Consider the following 21,206-nt stretch of genomic DNA (forward strand, 5'->3'; position numbering starts at 1 on the left):
ATTTTCATATAGTGCATTACATAGAAATCTTCTAATTTATTTCTGTTAACATTTCCCATAAGTTTCTTAATATTTACAGAATGCAATGTAAATATAACCAAATATAGTAAGTGAATATCTTCATTACATTTGTTTGTTTAGTGAATTTTTCTTCTGATTTTTATAATTTCTATTCTCTTTTGGTTTCCTTTAAATTGAACATCTTTTTTTTTAACTATAAGAATGTTTATGAATGGATCTATCTTCAAAGAGACTACCAAAAGTTTAAATTTTCTTTTTTCCTTTTGAGCTGCTTATTATGAAAATATTCTTATCTTTACAAAAGTCAATAAAATGATCATAAGAAGTCAATAAAATAAAACATAAATGGCTTGTATGTTTTTTTGTGTTACATCACATGGCTAGTCTTTGGTTTCAAACAAATATTTACTAATTTTTGTTATGAAACAAAAATCATACTTCTTCCTACAGTTTATTTATCTTATTTGCTTAATTTATTTTTCTAAATTACATGTTATACCCGTGAAAAAGTAAGGACAAATTTTATTCTCACTTTCAAATGAAGACTAACAAATACAAAATTTTTGTTAAAAGAAAGCAGTATTCTTACACTTAGTACAATGAAGCATCAAAGAACAAATAAGAACAGCAAACATTTTCAGTTCAGTCAAAAAGTTAGCATAGATTAGCAGATTTTGAGGATAAGAAAACTAAATTTTTAAAAAATTATTTTTATTTATTTATTCATTTTAGAGAAGAGAGACAGAGCAAGAGATAGAGAGAGAGAAAGAGAGAGGGGAGAGAGAAAGAGAGAGAGAGAGAGAGAGAAGGGGAGAAGAGCAGGAAGCATCAACTCCCATATGTGCCTTGACCAGGCAAGCCCAGGGTTTTGAACCAGCAACCTCAGCGTCCCAGGTCGACACTTGATCTACTGCACCACCACAGGTCAGGCAGAAAACTAAATTTTTAGACATGCATGTTTCACAAAAAAATTACATGAACTGAATTATGTAGAAAAATGCATAGAAAAATGACTAGAAGGAGATACTCCAAAACTATAGTGTATTCAGATAGAATGTAGTTTTATTTTCTTCTTTAGTCTTCTATAGTGTCCAATTTTTCTGCAACATGCACATCAAATTTGTTCCTCTCTGTGTCTTGCAGACAAAAAAGCAGACATAGAAAGCAGAAATTAACAAGAAGGTGGTGGTGGTGGTGGTGGTGGTGGGTTGGAGGTTTTATCAAGCCTACATCTTCAGGAATAGCTTTAAGTGCTTAAAGAAAAGATGGTCAGAGATTTGTGCATCATATAGAGGGAGGAAAGGGTCCCAGACAGCCAAATGCTTCCTGCAGAGACAGACCCTCAGGCAGATCCTACTTGTCCCAGAAACAAGTTTAGCCTGAAGGAGGAAAGGATGGTGTCCACAAAGACTTAAAAGGGAACGAACAGCTCTCAGCTGCCACTCAGCCCACCTGGCACTAATGCGCTCCTGTGTGTCACCACGTCCTTTTCCGTCATCACCTGCAGAGCCCTGGCTTTAGAGAGAAAAGATTCTTATTAAAACTCTTCAAAAGGCAGAAAATGCCTGGAACAAAGTAACTGTAACTGTAAAATGTCCTGAAAGGCCAATTAGAAATTGCAATACTGGGAGTTTTATTACAACTAACTCCTACTTAATTATCAATCAATGGATTCTGTTGGAAAAAAATTCTCTCATATTCTCTGCTGGGAAAATTATGCTAATTATTTTCTGTTAATTAAGGCTGCTCTGGGATTCAGACATGCCATCCTTCAACTAAAAGATTGACACATCAATGCTAACATAATGTTCAGTGCACCCTTCTAAAGTCTTTATCATCAGTGATAATAAATTAGTGCCTGTTATTTTAAATCTCTTGAATAATCATGGCTTTGTTGGGGAATGAAAAATGTATACATAGGCAATAATACATGTACTTTATATATGTTACTTAATTCAGCCTTGCAAATATTTAAAGAGAAACGCTCTGAGGCTCACTTGCACAATTTTTATTAAGCAAAATTAAATACAGTCTTTATAAAGGTATCTACTCATACCTCAGACAGCAGAGGATGGGTTTAAAATAATTGAATTCACTAGGTTCTCTGGTAGTAAAAGTAGTACACACCAAGAAATCTGGGTGACAAAGCAACTACATACTTGTCACATATTAAAATATAAAAATATAAATTTGGGTTCTGCAGGTTTTCTCTTGTTCTTTCCCTGAGTGAAGAAGCCTGAATAGAAAATGGCTCTCAAGAGAGATCAGCCCGTTCGGCTTCAGCCTGCTTTGTCCAGGATGTCAAAGTCCCAGAAGCTGTGTGACCCAGGTGATAAGAAGGATAAAATATTTGTTGTTAAGGTTGTAGGACCTTTTTATTTTCTCCACGCCCTCTGGCTACTATCGGTTATGCGCGTGCACACACATACATACAAAACGTGCTGTTTCTACTTGCTCTTCTATCAGGAATATGGAAACTGCCACTGAAATCCTATCAAAAACGTTAAGGAATTTGGCTAATAAAATAAGATTTCTCTCTTCTTTGACTTAACATGATCTGTACTTTCCCTCATGTGAAGAACAAAATGAGTGAAGTGATAACAGGGGGTTAATTCTCACTACTACTGCGCTTCTACCTCTTTCAGTGGACTTTGCAGTGATCAGTTGAATGGAGAGTTCTGATGAGTCATTATGGGTGAACTGATGGAGACACACTGATAGGAAGAGACTTACCCCCCAAATAAGCCTACCGGCAATGAATCTAAATAAAATGTTATTCCATTACGCAATGCATCCTAAACTGAGAACCATGGAAGAGTTAAATGCCTTGAAATACTAAGCCATTTCAAGGAACTCACCACATTCACAATTTCCAACCAGCTCTATTTTTAGTACAACGTGTAATTTAGCTTATGCCCATCAATAAACTGACAAATATTTGTTTAGAGCAAAAAGGCACTCAGCTTACAAAGCACATAAAATCTATTTAATTACTATTTGTCTAATTCTCAAAATAGAACTGTGGGATAGATATCATTTCATAGATGAGAAACTAATGTGTCAAAAGTTTTAACAAAAAGTTTAACAGTGGCCTGACCAGGTGGTGGTGCAGTGGATAGAGCGTCAGACTGGGATGCGGAGGACCCAGGTTCAAGACCCCGAGGTCGCCAGCTTGAGCGCGGGCTCATCTGGTTTGAGCAAAGCTCACCAGCTTGGACCCAAAGTTGCTGGTTTGAGCAAGGGGTTACTTGGTCTGCTGTAGCCCCACGGTTAAGGCATATAAGAGAAAGCAATCAATGAACAACTAAGGTGTCAACAATGAAAAATTAATGATTGATGCTTCTTATCTCTCTTCATTTCTGTCTGTCTGTCCCTATCTATCCCTCTCTCTGACTCTCTCTCTGTCTCTGTAAAAAAAAGAAAAGAAAAAAAGTTTAACAATGAACTCAAGGTCACAAGCCATTACGTAGCAAGACTGATACTCAATTCTAAGTAATTTAACTTAAGTCATGTTCCAGTCTGCCTTCTCTCATCGTAATGTCCAATTAAGTAACCATCTAGCTGTGAGAAGCTCTATGCTAGATTTTGAAGATATCAAGATTTAGAAGATGTAGCTGATGATTATTTGAGGTGATAGAACCTGGAAATGAACTGATAACTTACAATACAAGGCTGAATATTGTAAGTGTCTACAGTGAATAAGCAATATACACTGAACTGGTCACTTGTCTTTCTTGCCAAATTTCTCTCTGGTCCATGCCACTGTGATGTCTTTATTTGACTATATTGTGGCTTTCCATTCAGTTAAGCTCCCTACTAAAATGAGGGACTCTTTAGGTCAAGGAGTGTGACTCACTTATACCATAATGACTAAGTCAATGCCTTAGATATATCAACACAATGTTGTTTGTGGAATAAATGGGCACATGATATGCCTTGAGGCCATTAGGAGTGAGTGTACTTCTTTATGTGATTAGTTTATTTATAGAGCAGCCTCCCTGTGCCAGGCACTCAGCTAGGCTACAACCCCCTATGAGACAGATGTAGCTGCTCTCCTCAGGTGGCTTACAGTCGGAAGGAAGGATGCACTCAGTCCACAAGCTGTGGGAGCGCAGTGTACCAAGTACCAAGTTTGGGGAGTCAGAAACTGTTATGGCGGTCCTAACCCAGACCCAGGAGAGAAGCATCTGTAACTCAAACAACCTAATTCATCACCCCCAGATTTGTTTAAGGCACTTAAGGAGGAAGAGAAAGGAAAGCAAACTTCCCGTGCCTACAGGTGAATAGCCCCTGGGAAGAGGCACCTGTACAGCCAATGCTGCTCTGCTCAGCAACAGAGGAAGGAAGGAATGTAGCAATCAAAAGACAAGATGGGGCATGCCATTGAGTCTATAGCTTGAGCAGAACTGAGTTATTGAATATCCACAGTGTCCCCCAGGGCACAATACTATCTGCAGGCGCACAGATAATCTCATCCTTCTGGGAACACGAGTCATCCTTTTAATGTCCACTGAAAATATATTTATATAAAGGAAAGGTCAAGAATAAAAATCAGCTTCTCTGTGCATCTGGCACTGCCCGTTGAGTTAGTAGAAAGCATTGCCCAATGTTCAGCACCTCCAGCCTTATTGGTCAGATCCCAAACTGGCAGAAATACCCTGGCTAGATTTTGCCATCCTTCTCGCCTGCAAATAAACAGAATATATTTTTACCTATGATAGGTGATTCTGTGGCTTTCATTCAGCTCTTGTAATTCATTCATACCTCCCAGCATTCATGAGTCATGGGTCTTTTACACTTGTCACAGAAACCTAATCCCTACCCTTCATGGGCCAGCTATCCTGAAGATGACTGAGCACGTAATTGCCTTGAAGTGTAACATTATTTCCCACATTATTTGTTATAGTGTGGACCTGCAAGTGCCTCTATGGTCAAGATGGTATTGGCACTTTCCCCTATAACCATCTATGTTCCAAGGCTCAAACTTGGCACGTGGAACGTAAGTCCAGAAAGAAATTTTCTACTACTATTTTTTTTTTTAAAAAAGAAGTTGGTTGGGGCATTTTTAAAGTTATATGACTAAAAAAGAGAGAATGTAATAAAATGCACTTTCAAAAGCTTCCCTTTTGTATTCCTCAACTCTTAAGATTATGACAAGGGTGTGGTGATAAATGTCCTCATTGCTGACAGAGCAGGCCAACTCCATTCCTCTTCTCCATCCCTGAGAAGACAAAGGAAGGAGATGGGGCCACGTCCAATTCACATTGTAAAATCCACTCAAGAAATAAGAAAATAAATTTGAGTCAGAAAAAGTTATAGGACCTCAAATTTGGGAGTAGAGCATCTCCGAGTATAGGGACAAATATGATCATATCTGGGTGGGATAAGAACATGGCACTCACTCAGCTGCTGATGGGTTAGAATTAGTTGCAGTAAAACAGGAAAAAGATGGGACTTGGCATCAGCACACGCATGCCCCAGTTCTGCCATGTGTTAGACAAGTGATTTTCTGAAAGCCATTTAAGACTCCCGGTTGCAGTGGCTACGGAGCTGGGAGAGGCAGCAGGACAGCAATAGTGACAACTTGGCTTGATGAGCTGGGTTTTGGCGTCCCTGCTTAGTATTTCTGGGACGGGTGGGTGACGATGCAGTAGGCTAGATGGTCAATTCTGGCCACTTATTCTTGGGTTTGTGGTCATACACAATTTTTTCCACAAGTGGTCTAACGCAATTTCATCTCTTTACGACAATTTAGCAAGCACTGACTCTCCGTTATGCACTCGGTACTGTACAAGACACCCCAAAGGATTCAAGCAAGCATTCCCTCCTATCATCTAGAAGTTCACATTTTTGTAGGAAATACAGACTCACCCACGGGAAAGAATATCAGATCCTGATCGTGGTGTGGTCGCTGGAAAAATGGCCCCCAAATACCTTCACCTGAAATCCCTTATTGAAGAAAAAAGTCTTTTCAAGTGTAATTAAGTAAGCTTCTTGATTGAGATAATCCTGGATTATCTCAGATGGGCCCTCCCCTCTATCACAAGCATCCTTCTGAGAGAAGGGGAGAAGACAGACCACCTGAGGAGACACAGAAAAGGAAATGGCCGTACGGAGATGGAGAAAGAGGAAGGAAGGAGCAGCCTGAAGACAGACAATGCCGGCGACCACCAGCAGCCGGAAGAGGCCAGGGAACAAGTTTCTCTTCCAGCCTTCAGAGGGAGGGTGGGCCTGTTCACTCCCGGATTTCAGACTTCCGGCCTTTAGAACAATGGGGAATAGATCTGTGTTCTTTTCATTCACCAAAGTTGTGGCAATTTGTTACTGTCGTCACAAGAAACCAAAGTAGTGTGGAAAGAGAGGTTCCTCTTTTTAGTGCATAAGGAAATAGAGTCCATTATGCATGAGTGGTGGAGTGGACAGGAGGAATACAAAAGCTGGCACAGACCAATTGAATAGCTAATTTTGTTTTCAAATTATGGTTAATGGGATCTAAGTCATAAGAGGTGTGCTTCAGGACAGCAGCCAGTTTTAATACTGTGTCCCTACCCCTACATCAGTGGTTTTGCTGTTCTTGGGTTCCGTGGCCCACAGTCAACTGCAGTCCAAAAATATTAAATGGGGAATTTCAGAAACAAAAATTCATAAGTTTTAAATTGTACACTATTCTGAGTAGTGTGGTAAGGTTTCTTGCAGTCTTGCGCCGTCTCACTGAAGAAAGGAGTTGCCCTGGGACGAACAGGTGCTCACTGTGCAGGCTACCTGCCCATTTAGTCGCTTAGTAGCCTTCTCGGTTATCAGACTGGTTTTTAGACAGAAAAACCACACTCACATAACTGCCGTTGCAAGATATTGTTAACATTGTTTTATTTTATTATTAGTCATTACTGTTAATGTCTTGTTGTTCCTCATTTATAAATTAAACTTTATCAGAGGTTCAGATGTATAGGAAAAAGATAGTATCTGTAGGGTTCAGTATCATCCACAGATTCAGGCTTCCACTGAAGGGCTCAGGACATATTCCCTGTGAATGAGGGAGAACTATTGTATTAACTCTTAGGATCTGCATTGTCCTCTACCTATAAATTGTCCCCAAACCTAAAAAAAAATAAAACAAAACAGAAAAACAAAACAAAACAAAAAAATCCTTTGAGTTTTGTAATGCTGGGTCTTTCAACTAACCTTTAATTTAGTCTGCTAAAATTATACTTTAATAACAAATAAAACCTTTCCTCAAATGGCTGTGTTGTTGCTGTAAAGATATAACACTGTTATAAAGGAAGGGGCAAAGCTTTAATATTTTTAGCAATGATATTCACAGGCAGTATTTAAAACTAGAGCTTAATTGATGAGTCCTTCCTGGTCATTTTAGCAAATATCCTAAGGTCAAGAAAGTATTAATTTTACAGGCAAAGAATTATATTTGTAAAATGCTCCAACTTCTATATGAGTAGTATCGCTTTTTAAAAAAAAGAGTATTAAATTTTAATTTTAAATAACATCTCTTCTTTCCTTGATTCTTGAATTATCCAGTCACTGCCCACATTCTCCAGAGAACCAATACATTGAAGTGATTCAGCCAAAGTCAACCAAAATATTGTGATATATACAGCCCGGTTGCTTTTTTTGGTTAACCGAGGTTTTCTCTGGGGAACAAAATTTTTGTTGCATCCACAGAAACACTTGTTCTTACCTAATTCGACTGTGCTGATCTCAAATCTGACATTAGTTTTTCTCTGTAAGCTACAGTTTTTTTGTAATTCAAGATTTTAGGTTTTTATCTTATTGTAAAATTTTCAACATTTAGTTTAACATAATGAAGTAGAATGTCTTCTTGAGCATCATCTTTGTGAAAATACAATAATTTATATAATGCAATGAATACACTAATACACTAAACAATATGATTGCATCAGAATTTGTCTACAATTTTGAAATAGAACATATTATTTTAATCATAAAATTTGCACAAAACTTATTTAAATTCTATTCAGGAAAAATTTGCGTTTGTAGCTCTTGCATTTGTGTACTTGTTGAGGACAATCTTATTTGATGCTCCAGGAGTAGTCTGCTCATTACTAACAGCTCCAAGATTTTCGGGAAACTTACCAAGGTGACTGTTCAGGAAGTGAATCTTAACGCTCATGTTACATTCAATGTTGCAGGAATACAACAGCATCCTTTGAACCAGAAGTTCATAGTTTTCTGCTTTTTTGTTGCCAATGAAGTTCTTTGTAACTGCCACAAAAGACTGCCATGCTGCTTTTTCCTCTTTATTCATCTTCCTGGCAAATTATTCGTCACGTATGAGGGATTGAATTTGAGGTCCATCGAATACACCTGCTTTAATCTTCTCAAAAGACAAGGCAGGAAAAGCAGAAATAATATGTTGAAAACATTCACTTACTCTATCCAAAGCCTGAACAAACTGCTTCATTAAGTCAAGTTTGAAGTGAAGTGGGGGAAAAATGATCCTGTCTTGATTAACTATGAGTTCATTCACAGTATTTTGCATCCCTACTTCCAGAGCTTCATGTTTCGGCCACTCCTTCTGTGTTCAGTGTTTCTCCCGAGCTTGGCTGTCCCACAAACACAGAAAGCAAGGATACTTTCTGTGAAATCTCTCTGTTGTCCTAGCAGGAAATTTACCATTTTAAGATCCACGCAAATGATCTAGTTATGCTCCTCATAATTCAGAAAGTTGAGGACAATTTTTATGTCATTCTTACTAAATCATTCAATTTAGGATGGCGAAACTGCTGAAGGGTTAATGACTGCTTAGCATCAGAAGAAGACCCTTCAGATTCTACAACCATTTCCTCATACATCTTATCAAAATACACTTGATCACCATGTTCACTTTCTTCATCCTTAGAAGAAATAAAACCATTGAAAACTGGAACCAGGAGTGTCTCAGAGTGTGGGATAGGTCATCTTGCTGGAGGAATATTAGAATATGCGATTATATGCCGTTTTTTCTTACGAATGCCCTTTGTATGGATTAGACAGAAATAACAGTCACTGCTGTGGTCCTTAGGTTCACGCCAAATCATGGGAATACCAAAAGGCATTCCTTTGCGTTTTCCTTTTGTCCAGTCATAAAGCATTTCCTCACAATTATGACACACAATATGAGGAGCCCAATTCTTGTCTTGATCGCCAAGGGGAGCTTGAAAATAGGCAATATATGCACATGTCACAAATGATGAAATATTGTGCCTTTGACATTAAAGTCTGTAACAGTCACATATATAACAGAAGGTGTCAGGACTATTTTTACATTTTCACCTACTTAAAGAAGCCATGATTCAATCTTAAAACAAAATAAGAGGGTGTTTTTATCAGATAATATTTTTTTATATTTAAAAACAACTACAATTATGTAAAAGTGATGTTTGTAAAACATTAATTGCCTTGTGGTTATGTTCAACCCAAGAGTCGTTGCCCTTTAACTCCAATTTAAAAACCAATGCATGCCATTAATTGTAACAAAAAGAAATAAAAATTGCATAAAAACTAGAGCATGCATCAAAAAAAGAATTTCAGGTTTGGAATCAGTGATGCAGAAATATATAGAAACAGTTCTAAAACCTCATGCAACAGAAAACGAAAAAAAAATTGTTCCCCAGTTTTATTTAACCAGGAACTCCTTTCTTTTTTAACCCTTGTTGACAGCAGCTTTCTGAAAGTATATTAGCTCTGTTTTCCCTTAATAAGCATAGCCATATAGGTAAAGGGCTCATTAACCTGTAGGTTGCAATGTGTAGGTTGATCCCCAAGGAAGGTGGCCTAGCCACTTCCCAAAAGGCCCCTTAGGAGCCCTGCTATTGTTACCTCCCATTGCCTTTCTTTTAAAGACCAGTTCATAAGCATGCTTATAAGAATGAAGCATGAAATTAGAACATCCATGTATTTTATTTATGTTTACAAATGAACTCGTGTACATAGACTAGGATTCTAGGGTTGTCATGGGCAGAGCACTCTCTTCATTGGTGCAAACTTTGTTAAAACTCTGTATTCCTCTAAAAAACTTATCAAATTTATAAGTAAACAGTTCATTGCTATGTGTCTATTCCTCTAATAGAATGCAAGTTCCTGGCTGTTTTACTTTATCTTCAGCAAACACTTATAAACACACCCAAGTATACATACACAAGTATACATATAGGTGCTATACAGACTTATCCTGGAATTATCAATGGCAGTTAGTTGATGTATAAAGACCAATTGCTCTTTAATTAAAGAAAGAGCTATAGAAAAGCAGGGATTGAGACATATGCATTTAAAGAGGAGCAGATTCCCAATGTTCCTCTTAGCACCTGGGAAATTCCATAGGGATAGGAATCCTTCCCCCTCCTACAGGCTGGATGCCTAGGTTATCATCCTCTGTTTAAGATTTCAGAGTCTTGGGAAAGCTGTTTCCTTGCCCTACATTTAGATATTCTGCTAAAGACTTATGACTGATGACCAGCTGCCCAAATGGGACAATTGTTTTCTACATCTGCCCCCTGGGCATGCCCCAGACAGAGGTAGTACCTGTGTGAGAGAATCATCTCCTTGGGGAAAAAGGTCAAGGTTTGAGTAAAGAAAGTTGAAAAACGGTGTTAAGATGAAAGAAAATGATTTGATTTGGGGTGATGGGCACACAACACAATCAACAGTTCAAATGCTATAGACATGTTCACCTGAATCCTATGTATGTATATTGATCAATCTCACCCCATCAAATAGTATAATTTCAAAATAAAAAAAAGATATGACTAGTTTGACTGTGAAAAGTGTTACTTTTGCTTAAATAACTGGAGAATAAATGGTTTATATGCTGCTCCAGATCATGGACTTGTAATTCTGTGGAAATACTTGAACGGACTTTGAAAGATCTCTTCCATAGTTTCCATTTATGAAAACCTTCCTATCCTCATTTCTCCCCTCTGCCTAGCATGCTCACAGTCCAGGCCGATCTCTGCAGTTCCTCAAACAAAAGGACATCCCAATCTGTTTTTCTCTCTGCACTTTCCTTTCCTTGGCCAAATTATGCTTATGACTTACTTCTTTAACCATTCTATATTTCATTTATCTTCCTTCCTCTGAACTCCTTCAATACTTTCCATCATACAATTTAGAAAAAGAAGTCCTGACAAGTCTCACTTTTACTGAACCCTGTATGTTAGTTCTATATCCTCAACACAATTTATTAGACAAAAATATAAAGACCCTGAGCACAGGATCAGTATCGCATACATTTCCTCTGGCCTCCACCTCCACTCAGAATAGGGTGAAATGAATAATATTGGCCCATAAACATCAGCAGATAAAGGATTTCTATCTACTAGATGTGCATGCAGTTCCCTTCTCTCCCTAGAACAAGGGGAGCCACAATCCAGAGAAAAATGAGTCTTTATTGATTGCTAATTTAAAAGAAGCACTCCATACTTCCATGAAATGTTTACTCCATATACTTATTTACCTCTCAAACATAAATTAAAGAAGTATTTGCTTTTGCCTTTCACTTTGCGCTTTTTTCCATTTTATAAAGGAATAACTAATTATATGTCACATATGTCTGAGTTGCACACTAGGGATTTTAAAACTCTCTATTTCTAACATGTAGCTGAGGTTGAAAAACCCTTTCTTAGGAAAACATACTTGAGAAACTGGGAAAACTTCTGGAAAAAATTCCATCCAGGTATAATAAGTACCTGGGCATAGTGGTGGTTACTGTAAATATGTAAAAGTTAATATACAAAGTTTTTGATGTTAAAGAACTCACAGACTCAGGAGAAGAGCTGTATAGCAACACACCCCAAAATTCAGTGGCATAAAACAACAACCATTTTCTTTTGGCTCACAATTTTTTTTTTTTTCTGAAGCTGGAAACAGGGAGAGACAGTCAGACAGACTCCCGCATGTGCCCAACCGGGATCCACCCGGCACGCCCACCAGGGGCGAAGCTCTGCCCACCAGGGGGCGATGCTCTGCCCATCCTGGGCGTCGCCATATTGCGACCAGAGCCACTCTAGCACCTGAGGCAGAGGCCACAGAGCCATCCCCAGTGCCTGGGCCATCTTTTTTGCTCCAATGGAGCCTTGGCTGCGGGAGGGGAAGAGAGAGACAGAGAGGAAAGCACGGCGGAGGGGTGGAGAAGCAAATGGGCGCTTCTCCTGTGTGCCCTGGCCAGGAATCGAACCCAGGTCCTCCGCACACTAGGCCGACGCTTGGCTCACAATTTTGTTGGTCATGAATTCAGATATGTCTCAGCTCAGCAATTCTTCATTCTGTGTGATGTTCACGGAGGTCTCTCAGCGGCATTCACTGGTGGATGAGCTGCAGGGTTCACATATCTGAGTTTTGGAAGGGACGGCTGGAAGGCAGGGCTCAGCCAGGGACGTTAAGACTGGATGTGTTCTCTCCAACCTGGTGGCCATAAGATGAGACTTCTTACAGAGTGGTTGGCTTCCGGGAATGAGTGTCCAAGAAATAAAAAGCTACCAGTCTCCTAAGGTCCAAATCCAAGAACTGGCACAGGATTATGGGTCACTTCCAACATATTTTGTGGCTCAAGTAGTCACTGAGGCCACCTGGTTTCAACAGAAGTGAATACACACCCCCTTAGCATCCCAGTGGTAAGAGTGTCAAACAACTATGGCCATCTTTAATGTACCACAGAAAGTCTTAACATGAACTTGACTATAATGCTAGGTAGAAAACCACTACTTTCATGAAAGAGACACAAATAAATACCAGGAAAGTTTTAAAAAATAAGAGATCACTTCCATGTTGGAGAGTCAAAAAATGTTTTTCCAAATGAGTTTGGTATTTGGGTTGAGCCTTGATTGATGAATAGAAAATACTTTTGAGTTGTGAGTTGAGAAGAGAGAGGGAGAGTAGAAGTAAAGACCAAGTGTTAGCTACCCCACAGCACATGTGAGGAAGAGGAGATGCTCCCTCTTGCTGATGGGGAGGCTGTGTGAACAGCAGTGATTGGAAAAAAGGTTGGAAAGTTTAGGTAAGCCTAGATTCCAAAGGCTTTTGAACACATTGGTAAGGAGTTTGGACTTTATTCTATAGGCAATGAAAATTCATATTTCTTTCACCAGTTTCTGAGAGCAGACAGGAAATGAGTGGGTTCTTCAGATGGAGTTCTTCAAAATTTAAAGAAATTGTGCAAGAATCATGTACTTATAAAATTAGAAATCCACCCCTCTTATGTGAGAAAATGAGGCTTTAAAAATAATAATAATAGCCTGACCTGTGGTGGCGCAGTGGATAAAGAGTCGACCTGGAAATGCTGAGGTCGCCGGTTCAAAACCCTGGGCTTGCCTGGTCAAAGCACATATGGGAGTTGATGCTTCCTCCTCCTCCCCACCCTCTCTCTCTGTCTCTCTCCTCTCTCTCTCTCTCTCTCCTTTCTAAAATGAATAAATAAATTTTAAAAAATTAAAAAAAATAGTAATAATAAAAATAACAACAATAATAGTAATTGGCATTTATTAAGTATTTAGTCTTTTTCAGACTCTATACTAAGATTTCACATGTATTAGCTAATTAATCCTTCCAACAGCCCTACACTATTAGGGTTATAAATGTGCTCTTATAATAGTATCTGAGGTAGGTACAATTATTTTTACCTTTTTACACTTGGAGAAACTAAAGCACAGAGTCAGGAAGTAACTTGCCCATGGTCATAGCTATGGTGGCCCGCAAACCTAAATGACTTCACTGAGGTCATGCAGTTGATTGGGGAAACATTAGGGCAAGAAGCCAAGTCCCCTGATGTCAATTTCACTTCTTTCCCTGCCACGCAGTAAGTACTAAGGCATGAAGAGCTGTTTCTCCTTTATTCTATTGTCTACTCTCAGACTGTTTGGACCCTTCATTTTCAAATGCTTTCCTCTGTCTCCTTGGTAAAATATATCATAAAAGAATTGGTAATCTTTGTCACCATCTATACCCTTCTCAAACCCATGCTCCTCCATCCCCTTAAGAATCTTCCCAGATTTTTATTCTGAGTGAATTCCAGTTATCTTCAAAGAAAAAGCTTGAGACACTTGAGATTCTTTCTACATAACATTTGAATCAATAAGAAATACACACATGCAGATGCACACACACAGTAAATTCCATTTTCTCCCTGAAAATATAAAGTGTGAGAACCTTATGATAAGGGGCTCCTTACAACTGTCCTCACAGATATGTCTCTAAATGCTATAATCTGCACTGACAGGACCAACCGACAGGAGCGTGGATCAGCCCCCAAAGGGGTCAAGGGAATGGCTGGAGGTGAAGCCCACATGCCTGGTTGACCAGAATAACCCCCTTCCCCAAAATAATGTGCTAAAGCTACACATCTTTTAGGCTAAATCAATACATCAGTTCTGTCTGTAGAGCAGCTAGGTCATAGACACTACATCAATAATCATATAGGAAGTAAGTGGGGAAATGTTTAAGGAAAATGGAAGAAAATAACGTTTCCACAGCCTGAAAATTGATCTTGGGACACAGCACAAAAATCCAATTTTCTTGATCGTCCTAGTCCTTCCTGGAAAGACTGCGGGTTGATAAGGAGTGGGAGATTTTGTAAACAATACTCGGATGTCTTATTCTTTTACATATATTGTATCTATTTCTTTTTGATAAGCAGGGATAAGGTGAGGAAAGGAGGATAAATAAAATCAAATTTGTTTAAAGGCCAGTGAATAGTTAAGAGTGAAGCAGTGGGTTCAAATCCCAGTGGTAACATTTATTGGCTGTGTACACTTAGCTGTGTGACCTTTAGCAAGTAAATGAATTCTGTCACATCATTAAAAGCAAGATAACAGGAACACACACTCATAGAATTGTTACAAGTATTAATAAGTTAATATCTAGAAAATTCTTCAAATCGTTCTTGGAATATAGCAATTGCATTACAAATTTTACCTGTTATTTTTACTGGGTTTTTTTTTTTTTTTGTATTTTTCTGAAGCTGGAAACAGTCAGACAGGGATCCACCTGGCATGCCTGCCAGGGGGCGACGCTCTGCCCACCAGGGGGCGATGCTCTGCCCCTCTGGGGCGTCGCTCTGCCGCAACCAGAGCCACTCTAGCGCCTGGGGCAGAGGCCAAGGAGCCATCCCCAGCGCCCGGGCCATCATTGCTCCAATGGAGCCTTGGCTGTGCGAGGGGAAGAGAGAGACAGAGAGGAAGAGGGGGTGGAGAAGCAAATGGGCGCCTCTCCTATGTGCCCTGGCCGGGAATCAAACCCGGGTCCCCGGCACGCCAGGCCACCGCTCTACCGCTGAGCCAACCGGCCAGGACCTTACCTGTTATTTTTAAATACCTATGATTGTCTTCCCACCACATTGCCTTCCTGGCATCATCCCGTCCTGTCCCCACGTTGCTCAGTCCTCTCCAGGTCCAACACACTCCTAGCCCAAGATATTTGTACAGAAGTTCCTTGAGGAAAATTATTCCCAGTCCCAGTCACTGTCTCTGTGACTTTGCAAGTTCTCCCCATGTCTACGTGAGTTTTCTCTGGGGACTCTAGTTTCCTCTCCCATTCCAAAGATGCGCATGTGAGGTGACTTGCCTGTCTACATTGTCCCAGTCTGAATGAGTGTTGAAGGATCTGTATAAATGGCCCTGCTATAAAAGGGTGTCCTGTCCAGGTGGGTCCTTCTTGATGTCCTGAGTTGCTGGGACAGACTCTGGTCACCTGTGACCCTAAACCAGAATAAAGGAACTGGAATATTATAATCTTAAGCATTTTTATCTTTCTTAAATATCTGTATAGTTCATAATTATTTAAATGTTTAATATTAGAAGTGTTTGGGACTTTACTTTAGAAGTCTCATGATGTTTTCATGACCAGAAATATGCCATAGGAACTTAACTTTATTTATTTATTTTTTTTGTATTTTTCTGAAGTTGGAAACGGGGAGGCAGTCAGACAGACTCCCACATGCGCCGGACCGGGGCCCACCCAGCATGCCCACTAGGGGGCGATGCTCTGCCCATCTGGGGCGTTGCTTATTGCAACCAGGGCCATTCTAGCGCCTGAGGCAGAGGCCATGGAGCCATCCTCAGCGCCTGGGCCAACTTTGCTCCAATGGATCCCTGGCTGCGGGAGGGGAAGAGAGATATAAGACAGAGACAGAGAGGAAGGAGAGGGGGAGGGGTGGAAAAGCAGATGGGCGCTTCTCCTGTGTGCCCTGGCCAAGAATCGAACCCGGGACTCCTGCACGCCAGGCCGACGCTCTACCACTGAGCCAACCGGCCAGGGCAGAACTTAACTTTTGTTTACCTCAAATAGCCTATGGTAAAATTGGTTTTTTTGATACATTGCTCTGTTTAAAGTCACAGTTTCTACAAGAACCTATTGATGACTTTATGGGAGGACTTGCTATACCTGCATGCCAGGTAACTCTCGGCTAGGGTTCGTCCTTGTGGCCAAGCTCCACACCCCAGGTGTCTGCTTGCAGAGGTCTTCGCAAACTGGCTCGCCTAAAATAACCCTCCGCGCTCACTCGGTCTCCTCTCTCGCTTTCATCCCTTCAGTGCGCTGACATGTACTAACTTGGCTATTTATTTACTGTCTAGCTCACCCAGGAGATTGTGAGTTCCATGAGAACAAGTCCTTTCTCTCTTTTCTTACCACTGCATTCTTAGTGCCTAAAATATGCCTGGAACATAATAACTGCTCAACAAATACGTGCTGAGTGAATGAAAACAGAAGAGAGCACCAGGGTAAGATGAGCTAACAATAATACTGTCCTCTGCCTGAACCAACATGCAAACACAATGAAAAGAGGGTTGTGCATGATTGAATAATTGCCTAAAGTAGTTGGTCAATGTAGTTAGTGCATTTGGACAATATGGAGGAAAAAAACCACACTTCCAAACTTGGCTTTTTTTTTCCCTCCCAGAAGCCAATTCAGGGATTGACTTATTAGCAAAATGGTTTCAGCCTCTGACTTTGAAAGTCCCCTGTTCTAGCTCATTCTGAGAATCTCCCCCTCCCTCAACACACACACATACACACACACACACACACACACACACACACACATTCATATGACGATATTACATAGAATATGTCAGGCCATCAGGATGCAACTTAGTTCTAATGACACTAAATTTATAAGCAACCAATGATAGAAATATGCTCAAAACCCTCCTTTATGGATGAACTGAGACAATATATATAGGTTTCTAAAAGATGAAACTTAACTAAACAACTTGCTTTTATTATGTACTTTAATTTTACCATGACATTATCTTTGCCCTATAGAATACAAAAGAAATATAAGGCACAATTGATACCCAAAAGGAATATATAATTCTTGGGTAAACCAAACCTACAATATTAATCAACAGAAAAAGCAACCTTATCATATGACTTCATGCATCAATACAGTATTTCCCAAATTTACCCAAACATGAAAATTACCTGGGTTTCTTTTATAAAAATACACATTTCTGGGTCCAGTCATGGAAGATTGAAATTCAACACCATTTAGGTATATCCTTGGAATCCATGTTTTAATAAGTGTCCAGTGAATCTTATGATCAGGAAGGCTTGGAAAATATTTTTCTAAAAATAATAAGGTATTGCTTCCTTAAGTGCAAAAGAATTTAGAGAAAGTCAAGTTCGATGTGGAGGAATAGCATCAATAAAGGCTTAATAAAACATGACATTCTTTTTCTCATCTCATCCACACTCCAAGCTTTTCTAACGAATGCCACTGTCCGCAGTCTGACCATCTCTTCTGTTCTTAACTTCCAGCAATCTGGCTTTTTGTCTTCCCTGTGCCTCACCTTGAGTTCCTGCTCCTTACCCTCTAATCTTCCAACGGTCTTTCCTCACTGTTGTTAGCATCTCAGAAGCATGTGATGAGGGAATTCTCTACTCCTGCGTTTTTCCCCTGACCCATACTGGCCTGCTTTTCCAAGCTATCCTCTTTTTTATATGATTCCTGAAACTGCAGTGTTCTTCCTCTAAACTCTGTTCAAAGATATTAATCTACCTCGCTTTGACCTCTCTTCTTCACAAATGTGTACTAATCCTTGTATACTCTAGATTGAATAGTATTTTTAAAGATTTTGGTTTTTCCCAAGTTGACTGTGCATTTATAGAGAGACTGTCTACCTTGAATGAAACAAATCATTAGCTTTGGTAATACAAGGGCAGATAGGACGAAAGTTAGAGTATGATACTATACTGCTATAGACACATTGGTGTAGTTAGGTCAATAGCCTTGCAATGCGCACATACTATACTTAAATAAAACATAGACACATTAAACATGTCTTATTATGCAAATAAAGTTAATGCATATATTCAATGTTGATACTGACATGGTTATTATTATTGAATGTGATCTATGGCCCACTTGGGGACTGCTAAGGTTCTCCTAATAAATTATCTGATTTTTAAAACTGGATTACCTGAATGATTTTTGCTAACAATTTAATTCCATATGTTTTAATTTTTACATACAGTTCAAGACTAATTATTAGTAACCTATTAAGTATGCTATTAAGTGCATTTAAAATTTGTTCTTCAAAAACTTGAATTAACACGCAACCAGAGTTCATGAAGTCACCCATACAGCCTTCTGCTTAAAACATCTGACTGCCAACTATTTGACTTCTTTATTCATGGCAAGGACACAAAGTTTGGAAGAAGAATATTTTGTTACCAGCAAATCATCATGGAAATCTTGAACAGACATAGATTTCAATTACAACTGTAATTAAAGTAACAAAAAAAATCACAGATTTACTGTTAGATTTTAGCTTTGTTTATCATTTTGCTTCTGGATAATTGCTATGTTACTATCATTTCCATTATTTTAATTGGTTCCTCTCAAGTCTATTAATCACTGGCAAGTGGAGTAAGTGGGTCATGGTCAAATGCGTTTGGGATCTTGTGCCTGAGGGGGTAGTGAGGAGGACTTTGTGTCAGAGAACAGTGCCTGCCACTTCCAGGACAGGGGCGGGGTTCCCATTTCTCAATCCCTGGCCAGTTTTAATAACTCTCACCCATTAGCTACGTGCCATTGCCGTTTCTGGGAAGAGCGCTGGGATTTGTGGTGAAGACTGGAGGTTATGCGTCTTTTCTGAATCACACCACAAAAGGTGGTTATAGTTCCACGAAGCGCTTCTCTCTGTGGATAACAACCCTTGGGAAAGTAAAAACATTAAAACATTGTGGTTTCTTGTTCAGTGTTTGTTTGGGTTGTTTTCTTTAAAAAAAGAAAAACAACTGCTTTCATCTTTCAAGATAAATGATAAGAAAGAATTTTAAAATAAAGTATTTGTGAGTCTTCCTAGCACTGCCTTTCCGGGTCTGCTTGGAGCAATTTCTCGCATGCACTGAAGTGCTCTGAGACCACGCAGAAGGACCTGCTCCTGGGCATCAGCACCCAAAAACACTTATGGTGAACACCTCCCTGCCCAAGAAGAACTTCAAAAACAGTTAAAACTAAAACATAAATGTTGAGCGGGGAGAGGTAATCGTGGCTACCAAAGAGTACACGTGGAGCTCTTTTTTAAAATATACCGTTGCATTAGCTATTATTTATGCTCGTTCTCGTCAAAATCGAAAGCCTTTTTTGGGAGTTCCTGCTTTCATTCTCTATAGTCTGTGACTAACGGATTCTTCCTAGTTTAACATCTCTCTATTTGCCTGCTTAAAAGCAAAAGAGTTCTAACATCCAGTCAGTTCCACATCCCAGCGGAGTGATACTGAGTCAGTAAGGGAACTAGCATTTATTGAACACCCGCTATACGGTCTCATTTATTCTCACTACAACCCTATATAGTAGGAATTTGTATTCCACATGTTACAAGTGGAAAAAAAAAACCCACATAAAATCCAAGAAGCTTAAATAAATTGTCCAAAGTCTCAGTTATAAGTGTTTGAATTCAGATTCAAAGAAAGTTCTATATAAATAACAAGTCCATGATTTTCTCAAGATAACAATACCTATGTTTGCCAATTCTCATTTTTTAAGAATAAAAGGAAATTATGTATGCAAAAATATTTTAATAGGTTTAGAGAAATTTGGAAATGTGGATTTGTGAATTAGTTGCAGTAAATTTCCTCTCTCTTCCCTTTCCTTCTCTTTCTTCCCCTCCTTCCCTTCCTTCTTTCTCATGCACACCGATAACTTAGAAACCAAGACATACTTTCAACAACATAATATAGCCAAAACACTTCCTTCTGAGATCTTTACATAACCTATATCAAGTTTGTATTTTTTCCACATTAGTCATCCATGTTTTCCTATACGACATCCAATAAAAGCAAAAATCAAAGCCTAGTCATCAGAGATCACCACGTGAAAACCTAGCTAAGAAAATGAGTTTGCTTTAAGTCAACAACTTTACATCTCTAAATTAATACAATTAACCTTTCCAAATATTTCTAAGACTCATGGTATCCATACCAAAAAATATTTGTCTAATTGATTTGATCAATAAATAGGTCTGAACAATGCAATGTTACTCTTCTCCCTGTGTTATTTCCGGGATGTTGATAGCGTCCGTGTTCAGAGAGCTATGGGTCTGGATCACAGTAGCACTTACCCATCTCTGCATGTGGCAGAGAGAAGGAAATACAGTTTCTATCATTCTGGAGAATGATCAAGGGAGCCATGGGAAATCATACAATTGCAAACTCCTCAAGAGGTACAAAATGTAGTGAAAATACATCTGCATTGGAGTCAAACAACCACAGACTGGAAGTCCAACTCTACCTCTTCCAGCTATTTGACTTCAGGATGTGACTCAATTTTAAATAAAATAATGTACTGAAGCACTGAACACAGCAACCATTATTGTTGTTATGTTTGTTTGTTTGTTTAATTCCTAAAAACCTCAGTAATGCATTGAAAATGATAGCTTTCATAAATATCTGTGGGCTGAGTTTTGTTTCATTGATTAAACTGGCGCAGCCTCCAGTTACATGAACATTTGGCACCACTGCAAACAGGAAATCACTCAGTCTGCAATTTTTGGGGTTGGGGGTGGGGAGGCAAAAGCCGCTCAGAGAATGTTACCGTCCACCATTGCTGAATATTCTCATTGTATTTCAAGTAAGTTCCAAGCCATCCTCACCATAGATACCTAAATCACCCATAATGGCCCCAGCAAAAAAAAAAAAAAAAAAAAAATCCTGTATCTTGAGAGTCAGTGTAAATG

This window comes from Saccopteryx leptura, chromosome 1 (assembly GCF_036850995.1).
Source record: "Saccopteryx leptura isolate mSacLep1 chromosome 1, mSacLep1_pri_phased_curated, whole genome shotgun sequence".
NCBI lineage: Eukaryota > Metazoa > Chordata > Mammalia > Chiroptera > Emballonuridae > Saccopteryx > Saccopteryx leptura.